Genomic DNA, 6,045 nt, shown 5'->3' on the forward strand with positions numbered 1-6,045 from the left:
AAACCAGTGGGAAGCAACGCAAAAACATCTTTCCCAAAACCAGTGGGAAGCAACGCAAAAACATCTTTCCCAAAACCAGTGGGAAGCAACGCAAAAACATCTTTCCCAAAACCAGTGGGAAGCAACGCAAAAACATCTTTCCCAAAACCAGTGGGAAGCAACGCAAAAAAAACATCTTTCCCAAAACCAGTGGGAAGCAACGCAAAAACATCTTTCCCAAAACCAGTGGGAAGCAACGCAAAAACATCTTTCCCAAAACCAGTGGGAAGCAACGCAAAAACATCTTTCCCAAAACCAGGGGGCAAAAGCAACGCAAAAACATCTTTCCCAAAACCAGTGGGAAGCAACGCAAAAACATCTTTCCCAAAACCAGTGGGAAGCAACGCAAAAACATCTTTCCCAAAACCAGTGGGAAGCAACGCAAAAACATCTTTCCCAAAACCAGTGGGAAGCAACGCAAAAACATCTTTCCCAAAACCAGTGGGAAGCAACGCAAAAACATCTTTCCCAAAAGCAGTGGGAAGCAACGCAAAAACATCTTTCCCAAAACCAGTGGGAAGCAACGCAAAAACATCTTTCCCAAAACCAGTGGGAAGCAACGCAAAAACATCTTTCCCAAAATTAACAGCTTCTAGAATTGCTGTTTGTTCTGCTCGTAATTCAAAATTAAAGGAATATTTCTTCTTCACAATTTCTACTGCTGCAGTAAAATCCATGTCTGACAGCATTCTAAATATGGACATGGGAGTATTTCCAGAACGAGCCCGTGGGAATATTCTCAGAACGAGGTTGAAAGATGGCGGTCTGAGGGACGAAAACAGCCAGACGACATTGTACATTACGAAAAATAAAGGATTACTAAAAAATACGACATATTTACGGTGCCTGACGCGTGTCAGCATGGAGGAAAGTCAATTATGTACACAAGTAGTACTTTACTTGTAAAAAAAAGGTACCCTAATATTGGCAAGAAACGTGCCGCTGTGATCTGTGGCGGCGCTGCTACGAAGAAATGACCTAAATATTCCGTAACGGTAACCGAGACGTAGTCGAAAGTTTCCGTTACAATACCGTAACTAGGGTTCTTCCCTTCCCAAATCGTCATGTAAGTCAAACTTGATCTGTAATAATATATGATAAAGCTCTATACAAAATTTCAGCTCAATATCTTGAGGCATTGCACAAATAAAAGTCCAGAAAAATAAATTTCGTATCTCCTAAATTCATTAATTCAAGGAACTTATATCTGACAAATATAGGTAAATCGTTATGAAAGTCAAACTTGATCTGTAATGATACACTATAAACTATATGCAAAATTTCAGCTCAATAGTTCGAGACATTGGAAAAAACATATTTCTGTATTCCATACGGTCAAGGGCCATAATTCTGTAAAAATGGGTAAATCGTCATGAAAGTCAAGCTTGATCTGTAATGGTATATGATAAAGTTATATAAAAAATTTCCGCTCAATATCTAAAAAAATCCAGAAAACTATATGTAGGACAGACAGACAGACAGACAGACAGACGGAGATGAAATATATAGTCCACTCCGTTTGGACCGATAGGGGACTATTAATGAATGTGGATTGTATTCATTGAATAGCACATACATTATTATCAACCCAACGTTTTTGTAAGAGACAATGTATTCAGTATTCCATAGTAGTGGAGAGTGCATACCGGTCTAGGGTTGATCCCCGTCGGTGGGCCCATTGGGCTATTTCTCGTTCCAGCCAGTGCACCACGACTGGTATATCAAAGCCGTGGTATATGCTGTCCTGTCTGTGGGATGATGCAAATAAAATATCCCATGCTACTAATGAAAAAATGTAGCGGGTTTCCTCTCTAAGACTTTATGTCAAAATGACCAAATGTTAGATATCCAATGATTAATAAATCAGTGAACGCTAGTGGTGTCGTTAAACAAAAGAAAAAAATGAAGAAATAGATAATGTCCATTTTAGAAGTGACAGGTTATTTGTTGTAGAACGTTTAAATGTTCTTCAGCCAAATGACACGGGTCACAAGTGCTTACATTTACTCCATACTATTAAACAAAGATTAATATTATGACAATATCCTGTGATGTTAACAATACCATGTGTCTTCATTTTAAAATGTGTATATAGCTATTTTGAATTATGTTTGTATATATTCTACAACGAGTTCCTGTTATCTTGTCACTGTAAATACCCATTTTAAAATCATTCCTCAAATGATGTCATTCGACGGCCTGAGTGTACGGAAATACAGTTTCAAGTTTTTGTGTCTATATGGTGGCGACACAATCAAACAATTGCATTTGCCGATTTAACTAGGTAATATTTTTTCAATGGAATCCATTCAAATTGGAGAACAAATTGCATTAAAAGGTAATTCGGGAGGTGGGTGGGTGGTTAAGTTTTGAAATATTGTAGCATTTTGGAGTGGTGATGAATTAGAAATCGATGTATGATGGGTAGGTCAAAATGATTTTAGGCATTATCTCTTTGTTTATTCATTCATTCATTCATTCATTCATTCATTCATTCATTCATTCATTCCAACTAATCAAGTAACGTTCAAGCACGCTGTCCTGGGCACACACATCAGCTATCAAGGCTGTCTGTTCAGGATAGTGGGCTAGTGGTTAGCGAGAAAGAAGTCGGTGTAGTGGTCTTACACCTACCCATTGAGTCGAACACAGTACCTACCAAGTCTGATGGCTTAACCACTACACCATTCCGCCAATGTCGGTATCTCACTGTCGATGATGGACCATATAAGACGCACATATTGTCTATGGTAAAATGCTATGAACAATTTTAATGGCCTATCTGGATCCATTATCAACATTGCGCAGACACATGCTCATAAAATATGGCCTGGCAACATCTATAGTATCCAATTTCAGAGGATTAGTGGGAAATTTGCATATTACAAACTCGAGAATTGTTGCATATTGTTCATTTGTAAAAAAAATTAAAACACTTATGCTAATGTAATGATTGTTAACAACGGTAAAACGGCACATACATTTCTAGCAATAGCTTGTTCCTTTGGAACTAATGTTTCAAAAAGGCAGATGACTCGCTAAAGCTTACCAAATGTATATTCTTCTACCAACGTCGGGGAAATTATGTTTAATATTAGATTATGTATGAATAACACCACATAAGAAGTTAAATATTATGTATTGTAAACATTGTGCATACTATTTGTAAGTTAAAGTTTGTTTTATTTAACGACACCACCAGAGCACATTGATTTATTAATAATCGGTGTGACGGTACATGCTCTTAATTTCTTTTCGCCTGTGGCGATATTAATTGTTTTAGAGGACCGTGTGCAGTTCCAAATGCACTTAGCCCAGATGGGCAACTTGTTACGTGATACCTTTGCGCGACGGTCGTCGAGCTGTACTTCTATTACACACCCAGCCCAGTTGCGGAGCCATGTGGCCAGTAGTTACGTAATACCTCCGCGAGTGCGGTTTTGACAACCGTGATTTGGCGGCTTGGCGTCATTGAGTCTGGCGATCAAAGAGAAAGATACGCCGTCTTGGTCGCTGTGGAAATTAAGATGATACGTGAGGTACCGCCTTGTGTCCCCAGGCGATATTCGCTGTCTCTGAGAGTTTTGAATAAATAGCTAGAATTTGAGATATATCGAGGAGAAACATAGGAAGGCTTCCAGGGAACGTTCGTCCGTTAGGACTTGGTAAATATCATTTCTGCTCTGTTGTATAACCTTGATGTGATTGATGTGACTTTAAATATTTTAATGCTGTATTATACCAATATTATTTAGACGGTGCTGCCGGTCATCTGACGCAGTAATCTGTAGGCTCACTGTCCTAAATAATTATAAAAAGCTTAACCAGTCATCCTAGAGGACCTAGGTAACTGTAGGTTATTGTCTTTATTGTGATAGGTACCAGTATTAATTCTGTGTTACAAGGTTATTGAACGAGTAGTAAGGGTTAATTAAAAATTAACCAGTTAGGAATAGAGTTGTAATTCCTTTATTAATTAAGTTCTCCTGGAAGCGTTTCTCAATTATCACACGTGTGGGTGTTGTGTCACGGTGAAGTGTTTAGCATATTGTGTAAACTAGACACCTAGAGATTAACTAATTAAGTGATCAGTTCTGGGTTGTTATTATTTGTTGTTGTAAATTAACTACTGCGGCAGTACATTTGTCAGCGTAGGTTAACACAGATTCCAAAGTGTATTGTGTTTTGTTGTGTTTTCTAGTGAACTAAACGGGCTATAATAATATATACTTTATATAAGATCGTATCTCTGATCATACCTAGACGAGCCACACTAGGGTTTTAAACTGCCCGTTACAGAGAGATCTAATGGATATACAGTTAGGAGAGATATTTGGACAATCGTGTTTCATTCAGTTACGGGTATTATAGGATCCCCGTGACAGGAGTAGAAAATTGGGGGCTCGTCCGGGATCTGAAACGGGACATGCATATTTAAAAAAAGTATTGTTTGTAAATGGGGGCTTTATAAATTATTTTTACAAATTAACCAGAAGTAGCAACGTTGTTCACTAGAAAATTAATTAATAATAAGTGCGTCATATCTAAACATGGATAAGAATTTGCTGGATAGGCCTACACTCAGTGTAGTGGAGATTAAGCGAGCACGTAAGGCCGAATTAGTTGAAATCGCGGGTGAGCGAGAAATTGATTTAACATCAGCTAAAACCGTAGGAGATATAAGGACAATTATTATCCAGGAAGGTTTTGGTGATAGTCCTGTTATGGAAGACAGTGAGATTGTTCCAGAGATAGAGATAAATGAGTTAAGTGTGGAACAACAATTAGCTTTTAAAAAGCTTGAGTACGAAAGAGAAGAACGTGCATTAGATAGAGAGAGATATATAGAGAGAGAGAGAGAAAGAGAAGAGAGGGATAGAGAGAAAGAAGATAGAGAGAGAGAAAGGGAAGCGAGGGATAGAGAGAGAGAGAAAGAGAAGAGAGGGATAGAGAGAAAGAAGATAGGGATAGAGAAGATAGAGGGAGAGAGAGAAAGAGAAGAGAGATAGAGAAGAGAGAGATAGAGAAAGAGAAGATAGGGATAGAGAGAGAGAGAAAGAGAAGAGAGGGATAGAGAATTCCAGTTAGAAAAATTAAAAGTGGAACATGAGTTAAAGTTGAATACTGAAGAAGTTAGACGAGAGGCAGGAAATGGTTTTAACATGTCGGAGGCTTATAGATCAGTGCCTGTATTTGATGATCAGGAGGTAGACATGTTCTTCCAACTTTTTGAACGGGCCGCTAAGCAGTTAAATTGGCCGCAGTCTAAGTGGACATTACTAGCCGTGTCTAAGTTTAAGGGGAAGACTAGTGTAGCTTATAATTCAATGAGTGATGAGCGAGCAAGTCAGTACGACCTAGTTAAGGCTGCAGTGTTGAGGGCTTATGAATTACGACCTGAGGATTATCGTTTACGGTATAGCGAGTTGAGAAAAACGCAGGGTCAGTCTTATAGTGAGTTTGTGGCTAAGAAGGAAGGGATGTTTGACAAATGGTTGGTGTCTCATCAGGTAGAGTCATATACCGAGTTACGGGAGTTGTTGATCTTACAGGACATTAAAAATGGATTACCAGTTAGATTACGTATTCATTTAGAGGATCGTGATGTCAAAAAGATAGAGGAGGCAGGCATAGTGGCAGATGATTACGTGTTAATACACAAGGCTCAGGCAGTACAGGGTAGCTCTTTACAACAGGGTGATAAGAAGAAATTTCAGCCAGGTTTTTCCCGGGAAAGTAACTATCGGGGAGAGTCATCTAGTTGGTCTGCTAGTCAGGCAAGGAATGCACCTGGTGGGCAAAGTAAGGATAGGCCTGCATTATCAGCCAATGCACGAACTTACGTCCACATTGCAGTTACTGTAAAAAGGATAACCATCTTGTCGGGGACTGTTTTAAAAGGAAACGCGATAAACGCAAGTGGTCGGTTTAGTGAGGTCAGCTCCGTTAGCGAGAGAGTTAATGCTTAGTCCCTTGGCAGAGAAAGTAAACCCGTATGTGTCCACT

Source organism: Gigantopelta aegis, chromosome 6, assembly GCF_016097555.1.
Source record: "Gigantopelta aegis isolate Gae_Host chromosome 6, Gae_host_genome, whole genome shotgun sequence".
NCBI lineage: Eukaryota > Metazoa > Mollusca > Gastropoda > Neomphalida > Peltospiridae > Gigantopelta > Gigantopelta aegis.